This window comes from Homalodisca vitripennis, chromosome 4 (assembly GCF_021130785.1).
Source record: "Homalodisca vitripennis isolate AUS2020 chromosome 4, UT_GWSS_2.1, whole genome shotgun sequence".
Classification (NCBI taxonomy): Eukaryota; Metazoa; Arthropoda; class Insecta; order Hemiptera; family Cicadellidae; genus Homalodisca; species Homalodisca vitripennis.
In genome coordinates, this window is record NC_060210.1 from 125,063,298 (window position 1) to 125,076,777 (window position 13,480).

At 32.9% G+C, this 13,480-nt stretch overlaps 2 protein-coding genes across 8 annotated transcripts in view; both read right to left on the bottom strand.

Moving 5' to 3' along the window:
• The window catches only part of LOC124360107 (ankyrin-3-like), a 37,270-nt gene extending 28,109 nt beyond the window's left edge, over window positions 1-9,161 (bottom strand). For 6 of the 7 annotated variants that reach the window (XR_006922207.1, XR_006922205.1, XR_006922206.1 and 3 more), the window contains exon 1: window positions 8,966-9,161. The gene's annotated coding sequence lies outside the window, so the exon portion shown is untranslated. Of the gene's footprint in view, window positions 1-8,801; window positions 8,946-8,965 lie in introns of those variants that run through there. The other variant, XM_046813432.1, reaches the window with a different exon arrangement.
• Window positions 1-13,480, bottom strand: part of LOC124360109 (procathepsin L-like) — a 104,164-nt gene that overhangs the window by 75,356 nt on the left and 15,328 nt on the right. The window lies entirely within an intron of this gene.

Sequence of the window (13,480 nt, forward strand, 5' to 3'; positions counted from 1 at the left end):
ATGTTTACAAAGAACAGCTGATTAAAAATTTGAAAAGACGTTAACATATGTTTGCTGCAATGCATTTCTTATGGGTATTTCTGTAACCAGTGGGGCGGAATCCTGAATCGGGAAAGGGATGGGCATAGCTTATAAACCTTCTCCGTGGAAAAATACATATACGTACAAATTTTCATCATGATCGGTCCAATAGTTCACGATTCCATAAAGGACAAACATACAAACATTCATTTTTATATATATAGATATAATTAAAAAATATATTGTCTTTGATTATCAAAAGAAGTAAACATTTACTTTGTTTATTTTTAATCCCATTAAAAAAAAACTAATTATTAAAAACCAATGAAAATCAACAAGGCATCAACAGAAAAAGAAATTATGAGACTGGGAAAGCAAAACTACAGAGAACAACTGATACAAGATGAAAAAGCTTACAACATTCAAGGAAATAATCAAACTGCGGAAACATGAAGCCAGGACCAAGGATAAAACAGGCTGTTACATATAGTAAAACTGATGCATAAATATTATGTAGCATGTGTAGAGCTTGATGAGAGACAAATTCTGACAGTCATGTATATATCACTCCATTCTATTTACAAAAAGGTCTTTTTTATAAATCGAAAGATTTTGAAGCTGACGTTAGAAGAATGTCAAAGGATGACACCAAGCCTTTTCATCCAGCAAATAGGACAAAACAGAAATCATGCAAACCTTACATACATGGTTGCGATACAAAGTATAATTGAGGAAGACAAAGACAGAGTTGTTTTTTCTTAAACTCCAAAAGACAATACCAATAGCAGGACTACTATTTAAAGAGAATTAAAAAAGATCTTTCATTAAATTGTGAAATGATTGAATAATGCCATAACCACACCTCAAGCTGATTTATGAATTATTTATGAGTTTGTAAAAAAGATTTCTAAATTTTAAAATTATGAGCCTGTGCAAAATTTTGTTGAATAAGTATTTTTCATTAATATTGTATTTTTTATCCAGCTTTATGACAGTACCCACGTTACCCACGGCTTCACATGCAGTTAGTAAATTTGTCTTTTATATCTGCACTACAATACTAACCAAGCAATCCATTCTTAGTATTTGCTAAAATGTACAGTTAACAGCATACTTTTACTAAAACTTTTACTCTGTGCTCAACAGCAGTTGCAGAAAATACAAATAAGTGTTGTTACTATCACTCTATGCTTTCACACTATAAATGTAAACAAATTGAAAATAGTGGTTAGATTAACTTATGGTTGTGCTGTTATAAAACAATGTTTACACAAAACATTTGATTACATTTAACAGGCTCTTTCAGTTAATAATATTTGTTTGCTATAATGCAATTTCAGAGACCAAGACAATATGTTTCACAACTTTAGAGATCAGTCAGACATAACCCGAAGGGTTTTTTAATATAAGAATAAGTATATTTTAATAAGAATTTTCCATGTAATATTTCAGAACAATCAGATTGAGTAGTTTATTACAAACTTACTTTTGTATTTGTAATACTTAGGATGGCTTATTAAAATAAAACTAAACACTATTATTCAATCAGTTAATTTGTATACATTAAATTATGGTCTTTTAAAAACGTTTTTCCTATCTGTAATGCGTAGCCTACATATTTATAAAAATCAACTAACATTGCTATTCCTGTTGCAGTAATAACTGAAAATTTGAATATATATAAGAACAACATATAAATAAGTTTATAAAAATAAAAATCTTTATTTACTTTTATAACTGACAGGAATATGGATTGTATTTCACAGTTTAGTGTGCGATGTCCAAAAGTATCTTGTTCGTAAAAAAAATCATAGAATACTTTGTAATATTCTTATGCCATAAGACTATGATTATATACAAATATGGAACACACTGGTTTTAAATATCTACATTTAAAATCTACAAATAATATTACATAGGCCCTAGATCAGTTTTAAATACTCAGAAATTTATCCAAATGTCACATCCGTAACAATAGTGTCTGATATCCACATTTTTATATTTTTTGTTAAAGGTCCTTGAGTGATGCTTCAAGATAACAAAACACTTTATAAGTAAAATGTTCTCAAATTTTGGATCAAAATAATTATATTTGTGAACTAAATTCTAAAAATGGCTTTTGTGAAATCCAATTATAGAATTAATCTTTCTTATTAACACCTAAAATCTATTTTTGTAATATGGATGTCACAATTTTTAGCCAAGATAGACTGACATTGTGCCCAAATTGTGTATAAATCTCTCACATACATAAGGGAAAGGGACGGCTCATTAGAAAATTTAAACTAATGTTTTGTCAAGAACTGTATTAATTTTATTAAATGCAAAATATCTTTGTTTTGCTTTGTAATATTTGTCTTTAGGAACCTACTGGTTTGTCTGTCACTGTCGAACTTTCAGATCCTGGTAGTACACACACCCATAACCACTTGGTTTTGAATAAAATACATATGAAAGTTCTTGACCGTCTGCCTCCAAAGATCTTTCATTTTGACTCTCAAATGAAAAAGTTTGGAGACACCTGCTCTAGTTCATTGTGAACACAATTACACCAAATACATATAGGTTTACAGTAACCATAGATTTTTTACACGCTTAATTAAAAAGTCTGCAAATTGCCAAAAAAAAGCCTGTAATTTAAAGAAAGTCAACTGCTAGTTCTAGGACTAATACATTCACTGCTGATGATGTGTCTCATAGACTCCAAGCCAATTTGCAACGATATGACCCTACAAGAGCAAATGATTCCCACTAATTTGTAGCTTATTTTCAATCACAGGTCACAGTGGTGAAGGAGGTTAAAAGACATGAGTCAATTTTGTTTGCTATTTATGTGAAAAATGTGAGTTTTGGGCATTAACCCTTTGAGTGCCGGGGCATCGCTATTTGCGATCCTGCATTATATGCAAGAAATGCCAGAATCGCTATTTGCGACTTCTGCAGTAACGCTTATATTTTATATAGTATTTATCTAAATTGGCTCAATGACTATATATACGAATTCCAAAGGCTTCAATGTAACTTTCGATGTAGGTTTTGTTTCATTCTGGTTAGATTCTGATTTTTACGGCAGGTGTAAAGTGAGCATGTCAGTAGAGTTTAGAATCGACCGCTACGCGGACATGTTTGCGCTGGTGTTTAATTCGCAAATGATTGTAAATATTGAAAGTTTTTAAGTGTAAATAAATAAATAAGGTCTTTATTTAGCAAGCGTCCATCAGTACAAAAACTGTTTTTCATGAAAACTCTTGTCAGACATATAGAACACATGGAGAACAATAACGTAAACCATAAAATAAACGTAAAACACTAAACTATAAAAACTAAACTAACCTGATGCATATGCATGGGTCAGGCAAACACCACCTTCACACTCCCCTTAAATTTCTTACAGCTATAACTTTTTAACGTGGGTGGCAAAGCATTGTATTTCTTTGGTCCAGAGTAACTAAAACCCTTTTTCCCCGTTTCCAGCTTTGTCTTTGGTAGGTGCAATAGGCTGTTCTGACGGGTACTACACACATTAATTTCTTGCCTGAATACCAGCTTATTCCTGAGGTATTCAGGTTTTCCCGTCTGAAGAATTTTGTGGACCAGATTGACGGTTTGCAAGTCGGAGACACCCATGATAGACAACACCTTAGCATTTAATCTGTACTCGCTGATGTGGTCGAATTTTTTCAGATTGTAAACAAATCCCAGTGCTCTGTTCTGCAGACGAGTAAGTATCATCAAATTTTCCTGAGTCAGACAACAAGAAAAAGCTGGAAGAGCATAATGTATAGCAGGAAATATTGTTGACCGAACAATTTCCAGGTTGGAAGATTCTGGCAAAATTGTGCTTAATCTGTAAAGGGCCTTTAATCTCATTGTCACTGTTTTACATATAGCTTTGACATGATTGGAAAAATCGAGTTGGGGTCAATAGTAACACCAAGTATCTTTAGATTATTACTTGCCATCAAAGGCTTACCGTCCACAAATATACACCGTTCAGCGCAGCTATTCACTGACTGACTACTCGAAGATAACCGGTCTACAAGCATCACAGAACATTTATTAGAATTCAATAGCAAACCATGATCGTCTGACCATTTCTTTACACTCACTAAATCAGTATTGACATGACGGACAGCCTCAGCCGTTTCTGAGGGTTTAAAAGAAATTAATAGCTGTGAATCATCCGCGTAGGAATGCAAAGAACAGTGACTTAAGTGATCTTTCAAATCTGCTGTGTATATAAGAAAGAGAATCGGTCCTAAGCAACTGCCTTGAGGAACACCGACGAACCTAGGAAGTGCTGTCGATAACTTCCTGTTTACCTTTGTACGTTGCGTACGCCCAGACAAATAAGATGAAAACCATCTAACTGAGATATCATCAAACTGGTAAAATCTTAGCTTTGCTAGCAACAAATCAAAATTCACCGAGTCAAAGGCTTGGGAGAAGTCAAGGGAAGTAATCACACTCTCTAGGCCCTTATCTTTAGCTGAAATAATTTCATCAATGACATTGAGAAGTGCTGAGCAAGTGCTAAAAACCCTGCCTAAATCCTGACTGTGTTTCAGGAAGTAATCCTTCAGATTCTAAATATAAGACTAGTTGTTCTGCCACAACTTTTTCCAGTATTTTGGATATGACAGGAAGGATTGAGATAGGTCGAAAGTCTGAAACTAAGGTAGGATTGAGATTCTTTGGCAGAGGAACCACCACACTCTGCTTCCAACTAGAAGGGAAGTGGCCAGTTTTCAATGATACATTGACCAGGTGAGAAACTGCTCCAATGCAAAAGGGACTCAGGCCTCTAACCATTTTTATGGATATTCCATCCACATCAAATGCAGTACTTGTGATACTGTTCATCAACTCCTTTACCTTACTTTCGGATACAGGAGAAAAAGTGAAAGTAGAATCTATCCCTGCACATTTGTTACTGTTAAAGAATTTCAGTTTTTCTGTGCTCACTGTCCCGTTACAACCCATAGTTGAGAAGTAATGATTTAAATCTTCTAGTTCAACAGAATGGTACTTTTCTTCAACTGACCTCATCAAACCACCATCTCTTAAAGTAGCCCAGAAAGTTTTAGAGTTTTTTGTATTCAAAGTATCAGTAAAATACTTCCTTTTCGCTGATTGTATGGCCACAATGAGTGCATTACGAGCCCTGCAGTATGCATTCCTAGAAACCTGTGTTTTCAGAGACAAATAGTTTTCAGAGATAAATGGGTTTGTAGTGTTAGTATCTTCCAATTATTTTGTTTGTGTATGTTGTTTTAGTCTGTGTGTAAGTAGAACAATGACTTGACCGTGAGTTACGGTGACCGTAAGCAGCTAGGACTTTACTAAACACATTTGTATAGTTTTTATGTTTTTTGTGTTTGTTCAGTGATATTTATAAACAATGAGTCATAAAAACATTGCTGACAATGAAGACCTAGTATTGCAGGCATTAGATTTAACCATCTAACTGAGATATCATCAAACTGGTAAAATCTTAGCTTTGCTAGCAACAAATCAAAATTCACCGAGTCAAAGGCTTGGGAGAAGTCAAGGGAAGTAATCACACTCTCTAGGCCCTTATCTTTAGCTGAAATAATTTCATCAATGACATTGAGAAGTGCTGAGCAAGTGCTAAAACCCTGCCTAAATCCTGACTGTGTTTCAGGAAGTAATCCTTCAGATTCTAAATATAAGACTAGTTGTTCTGCCACAACTTTTTCCAGTATTTTGGATATGACAGGAAGGATTGAGATAGGTCGAAAGTCTGAAACTAAGGTAGGATTGAGATTCTTTGGCAGAGGAACCACCACACTCTGCTTCCAACTAGAAGGGAAGTGGCCAGTTTTCAATGATACATTGACCAGGTGAGAAACTGCTCCAATGCAAAAGGGACTCAGGCCTCTAACCATTTTTATGGATATTCCATCCACATCAAATGCAGTACTTGTGATACTGTTCATCAACTCCTTTACCTTACTTTCGGATACAGGAGAAAAAGTGAAAGTAGAATCTATCCCTGCACATTTGTTACTGTTAAAGAATTTCAGTTTTTCTGTGCTCACTGTCCCGTTACAACCCATAGTTGAGAAGTAATGATTTAAATCTTCTAGTTCAACAGAATGGTACTTTTCTTCAACTGACCTCATCAAACCACCATCTCTTAAAGTAGCCCAGAAAGTTTTAGAGTTTTTTGTATTCAAAGTATCAGTAAAATACTTCCTTTTCGCTGATTGTATGGCCACAATGAGTGCATTACGAGCCCTGCAGTATGCATTCCTAGAAACCTGTGTTTTCAGAGACAAATAGTTTTCAGAGATAAATGGGTTTGTAGTGTTAGTATCTTCCAATTATTTTGTTTGTGTATGTTGTTTTAGTCTGTGTGTAAGTAGAACAATGACTTGACCGTGAGTTACGGTGACCGTAAGCAGCTAGGACTTTACTAAACACATTTGTATAGTTTTTATGTTTTTTGTGTTTGTTCAGTGATATTTATAAACAATGAGTCATAAAAACATTGCTGACAATGAAGACCTAGTATTGCAGGCATTAGATTTAAGCATTAGCAGTGTAGACAATACACAGAGTGTTAGGTTAGGTTAGAAAATTTCTAGTTTTGTAGCGGTTCATATTTTCATATTTATTTTCCAAACTTTATTTATAAGTATAAAAACAGATTTTATATGTCTTTTTGTAAAGAATTAAATGGAGTATAAGATAGAATAAGTAAAAATTAAAAAATAAATATTTCAATAACCCGAAGTTGTGTCAAAATAAAAAACAAAATGTTTTTGCTAATAAAGTTTTTGTTAATGTTTTTTTTATTGGTATAAAAATGTTAAATAAGTGACCAATGTATTATATTTATAAAGGAAATATATTTATTTCAATAACACTAAGTTGTGTCAAAATAAAAAACAAAATGTTTTTTCTAATAAAGTTTTTGTTAATGTTTTTATTATTGGTATAAAACGTTAAATAAGTGATCAATGTATTATATTTATAAAGGAAATATATTTCTCTAAAAAAAAAAAAAAAACAAAAAACTAGGACATTATACCAATAAATACTTTTGTTATGAAATTTTTAACCAGACCCTTGCAGAATCAGGCATTTTCACTCGGCATTTTATGCATACCATATAGCAAAACGCCACGGCACCCAAAGGGTTAAAATGTTTAGAAGACATGTTCTGTATAGTTTTTAATATTTATATTAGATTAACTACAACTGTCTATTCAGAGATTTAAATAAACAATAAATGAAAAAATGTCATTTGTAATAGGCCTATTGCTCTACAATAGATATTAAGAACTGTATTTTACGAACAGATGGTCGATACCTAGGTATCGTATCTTCACCACATGGCATCAACATATTTTTCTAATTATTTTATAAAATATTAATATAATTAATAAAGGCATTTTCTACGCCTAAGAAAAATACTTTTAGTCTTAATCCTACAAGTACTAGGAGTCGCGATTGTGACGCATTGGAACGCTTCTGAAACGCTAGAGTCCTGATCGCGATGCATTAGCATGAATCGTCAAGGCACCATTACAATTGATATGTTCAGCAAACAAAATTAAAGAAAAAGAGTTGTTTTGCATAAAAAATGGAACATTTTTTTTATACATTCAATTATAAAATCAATATACCTATTTGTTCCCAACATTTTATTTTAAAAATTTTGTAAATTCATATGACATACACAGCTACAGTCAGAAGAACCATGTGCAAATATTAATATTTTTTAAATTTGTATTTTGAAGCAATTCCAACCCTGTGGGCTATACAGTATAGTTTTTTCAGTATTAAATTGTGCACCTTTAGTATGTAATACTTTTGGATCAAAAGTAGTGTCCTCATTAGCATCATCTATGAAATCATCCGTATCAGTCTCATCTGTACTTGAATCTGAGATGTAACCATTCCTGTCATTGTCAATAACATTGTTACTTACGACGATAAGACCGGTTAGTAGAGTATTTTCACTAGCAGGTGATAAACATCTTGGTTTCTTACTCAACATACAAAACATGGAAATAAAGTAAATAAAACTACCAACGTCTTACGTCTTCTTGACACACACAAATAATAGGCTAACACAAGCTTCACTTACGTAACATTAAAAAACTCATATCACAATATAATAAGTATATTTAGAATAACAAACTCAGAACACTAGCCTATTACTTAATTGTCGTTCTTACAGCAGACGTCAACAGAAAGAACTGAAAATGGTGTGGCAACTCACAGCTGCACACCGATCAATCCGTGCATGGGTATTTTGAAATGTAAATCGGGACACCAATATATCGGTGCCTGGCCTTATAGGGGTTATACATGAGATTATTCCTATTACCTACCCTAAATGTTTGTTAGATGATTATAGTTCCTTTATTAGTTTTCATGTTGTCAATTGTACACATGAAATTAATTCTTTTGATTTTAAAACCTATGGCTATTACTTTTTGATATAAACTTGGTGTTTTTATTATAAAATAATATTTTATAATATATTTTATATTATAAAATATTATATTTATGTTATATTATATGAAGTAATATAAAACCCAGGTCACTCATTGTACTCTGCTGAACAAGACAATTACCAATTACCGGTATAGGACTTCATAATTTAATAAATATTTGTATAGCCTATTTACAAATTAAAATATGCTTGCCGTTACAATAGGCCGTCTTTTAGGAAAAAATACCAGCAGTCCCATGCTTATAAAGGTAAATCAGCACAGCTCAAATCATAAGAAAAGTTTATTTACCTTTCTTTGCAAAAGATCGAATTAATCAAGGCAAACATTTTTGTAGATCAGTGTTGAATTAAAATAACCTATTTACAGAGTTGAATGCTATCAACAAAGAAAATCAAATGATCACAAAACATATATGAATCAAGTTGTCAATTGCCATAACGATTAATACTAACCATTGATTCAATCAAACAACCGAAGATATATTAACAACAATGTAGACTTTCACTTTGAAATACTTCAAAATTGGGTTGGAAGTTTGTTAAACACATCATTATTACTTCATTCCAAACCTTACTCAAACAAATCAAATACGTTATTTACTTATTCCTCTCCATCCCTACCACCGTTAGGGATGTTGCGATATTATCGATATCAATATATATCGATATTATCGTTTCGATATATCCTATATTGATATCGATATAAGTTATCCGATATTATCGTGATATCGGAAGAAATATACAAATATCGGGGTTTTGATATCATACTGAATGAAAAGTTGTAATTATTTATTATTTTGGCTTCATTCGTTTTACGAAAGCAAAACTCAAACAACTTGCTTTGTTCAGTTGTTAAATGCAACGCCAGCAAAGAAATTAACTTTGCAGATTAAGTAAAAAGTAACCAGGCGATGCTTGGTTCAGTTAAGCATATATAATATAGTTGCTTTTTAAAATGAAAGTGTTGTTCTTAAAACCCAGTTTAGATTCTTATAGATTTATATTGAAATTTAAAATTGTAATTTTTATTTATATTTTGGAAATTGTTTTTTAATAATTGTGCTTCAAATGATTCTTAGTTAGAAAATGTTAAATTGATTTATTTAAGGAATTTCTTTTTTTATCTATAAATAATGGTATTTTTTAATGTATTAAGTTGTACTTGTATTAAAAACATTATTTTGGAAATGAACTCGTAAGTTGTATCTTTGATTATACTAGTTACACACTCTCGTACAATCAAAGGTTGTATACACCAATTTAATCGTTCCCCTTTCCTTATTTATCGATATCGGTCGATATTAAGGATATCGATATTTGGATTCAATAATATCGGTGTATCGATATCCAAGCTTGATATTGATATCGATAACAAATATCGGAACTAGCGTCATATTGCAACAACCCTAACCACCGTGAACCGTAGCGTAGCATCACTTTATCCAGACCTTGAAGACTGGGCTCCTGTTATGTTCTGTGCGTTAATGTTGCAGTTCTCAGTTTGAAGGCGCTTCCAATTATTCAAAAACTGAACTAAAATGTATAAAACTAATATTAAAAAGCGCTCGTTCTCCACATCTATACCGTTTTTCTTATTGAAAATTTGCATAAAGGTGTCCTGTTAGTTGTATAATAAAACAAAATCCCAAATACAAGACATCGACCGTAGAGGACCTAATTTAAATGCACGTTCACCGTGCGTTCACGGTTTAAAATATCCCTCCTGAGACAAATCCAAACATAAACCCGCAATGAAAATTAACAAACAGATGCTCTGAAAGCTATATTTAAAAATACAAAAGCCAAACAGGGGGTGTCGACCGTCAAAGGTCCTATCGTCTAAATTAAATACAACGCTTCGTATATGTTGGAGGCCTTAATCGTGTCTTCAGTCCAGAATAAAGCAGTCCACTAGCCGAATACGTACCATGTGTTGTACATTCATTAAAATCTTGTTTGTTCTGTTGCTTCGGAGTGCTGCATAGCTACCGTAGTAATATTTGGTTTTGTCCAGGAACTGTACAAACACTTTTCTGTGTCAACTTACAGGTGGAGTATTTTGAAACAGTGTCTAGGAGAAACTCAAACTCCAGTGGTTAAGTCATTGTTTTAGTCCTCATCCGTAGATTAATGGTTATAGTCTCGGCTCTCTAACCGAGAGATCACGGGTTCAAATCCCGGGAGGTCAAATCATGTACTTTGTACTTTAATAAGAAAACCAGTGCACGTTGAAAAAAGTCATTGTTAGAAACTAGATGGTCAGCAAGAGCAGACGCTGTCTTGGCTTTGGTTATAAGGAAATAAAAAGAATCGTTGAGAATAATATATGGACCTCATGTAAAACCCGTATGTAGACTCGACGCATAAAACCTTGGGGCTGTTGCATAATTGTGAAACCATACTTCTTCTAGCTGCATGTAGTGATGTTTTAGAGAGTACCTATACAAATGTTCCAATAAACTACAGAGTGAAATTCTTGGGTTAGGAATAAAACAGTTAAAGGCTTTGGAAGCGGCTTCAACGCCAAAAGGGGTACGTTTGATAAGTACAAGAAAGCTGAACTACAATTACCTGGATGTGATGTACCTAGCTACGCAAGAGTAATAAAACAAGAAATATTTCAGATGAAACAAGAGGGATCTAAAGAGAGCTGGATAAAAACAAATTTTAAAAAATAATGGATTCACTAATATCAAACCTAGCTTGAAGGAAGCATATAAGATCATAGCTTCCAGATTTCAAGTTTTACTTTTCACAGGAATAGTAAAAAGAGCGACTTCAAAACTGTGTACAATCTATTGTGGAGACATCAATGTAGATTTCTTGAACGAATGTGTTCACTTTCAGATGTATGTCGAATTGGAAAGATTTGCCATTAGTGTATTTTTATATAAAAGAAAACCATCTATTGAGTACTTTTCCAAATATTGAAATTGTGATTAAAATGTTTTTGGCTTTACCTGTGACAAACTGTCATTGTTAGAAACTACTGAAAGAGACTCAGTGCTGAACCGGGTTAAAAAAATGATAAAAGGGCAACTCTACTGAATGAAAAATTGAATTAATTGGCGATCATGTGCACAGAAAATGATACAACAGATTTTGTTATATATATTTAAATCCAATTTGTATTCAATAACTTCAATTTTCAAATCATAAAATAATATTGCCCTATTAAGTGGATGTTTTATTAGCCTAATCCCTAATAGAAAATTTGATTAGTTTATATTAAGTGTTGCGTTAAATATATATATACTAAATTACCTGTACGGCTTGTTTTTAGAAAACTTACATACCAATACCTGGATATTTCCAAACAATTAGGCCTATAGTTGATTGATTATGAGAAGCAAAACATTTTTAACCATAGTACGAAATAAATTTTGTAGTTCATTATTAAATAATCCGGTTCAAATACAATATACCAAATTAACTTTCAAGCAAAGTTTCATTAATGGCGGTACAAGATATTCTAGTCAAACTGTAAAGCGTCTACATACCTAAATTAATAGGTTTTTATTTGAACCGACTAATAATCTTGCATTTTTAAAGCCAAGATACAATACTTGGAGAACAATAAAATCAACCAGGTGGGAGGGGTGGTGATGAAGAGGGTGGAAAAATATGGTTTACTCAGAGTGCCTGCAACCTGAAATTGGGGTCTGTCAATACAGCATTTGTTTGAGTTGGTAAGTTTTTCACGTGATACGATTTAAGAAGATTAACTAACATAATTGTATCTTTGTCATTCACTTTAAAACAATCAACATTAAAACTAACCCCAAGGACAACTTTACAATTAGGTTTCATGTTAGTGCAAAAAAATAATCAGTCTCTAAATAAATTAATATTTTTACAAGAGGTTCTATAGAAATAAATATAACAGTAAAATTATTTACATATATTCAAATGTGAAATTACTTCATATAGTATGTAGTCTTTAATTCAAATGGAGGAACCCCCAAACAGCTCATCCCAACAAAATGCTGGAGCTAAACTATAACCAGAGGAACATAAAGTTGGACATCATTAAGAAGCCAGTGTTTATTAATTAGAACAACTATACAGTTACCTTCTTCCAAAATAACTGATAGTTCACTAATTTTATTTCTCAAGGATTGACAATTAAATGTATTACTATTGCACACATCTCTGTACCAGACTCAAAAGCTTTAGAGGTTGTCATCTACAACAGACAAAGCATGGTCACTAAAAACTAATCCCCAAGGTGATGAAGTAAGTTGCAGGGTTGAGCAGTTTTCCGAAGGTGTCTTGCGCTTGGACAGCCCAGAACCAGTACAGGAGTTAGTACCAGGGACATAAATTGTTAAACATTACACCAATGACGTTTATAATGTAATAACACAACCAAAGTACACAATACTCTTATGTTCGCACTGTGTAGTGATTGTAAAATACTTTTTTCATACGGAAATGTAAGGGGTCTATCATTTGTCATGTTGGGCCAAATAAAGAATTTGTAAAAGAAGCTAAGTAGAATTTTAAATGCAACCGCATAAACCAAAAATGTTATGAGATGTTTTTGTCAAGTATGAGGCAATATGCCAATGATAATTCATCACTGTTGGCCCCAACCATCTCCTTTGCTGCTTTCGGGTAAAGGTTAATTCACACACGTCACAGTCAAAAAATTTATTCTATAATGGATTTCCTGTTGCGCTATCTACACTTATCCGGCTCAGTTCCGGCGCAGGTCAGTCAGTCGCTCTGCCGGCGTCCGTCAGTCATTTTCAGATTTCTTCACACCGATATTTTTGGATTGTTCGGACGCCTGACGGTCGCATGATGAATGTGTTTGCTATTTTAAAGGATTGCGTTTTTATATAAAAGTTGTATTTCTGTGTTGAGTTTATATTTTAAAGACTGTTTGTTACGACCATCAAGATGAACGATGAAAAATTGATAGAATCTGTTCGCAAAAATATAGTTTTGTATATGTCTAACCCT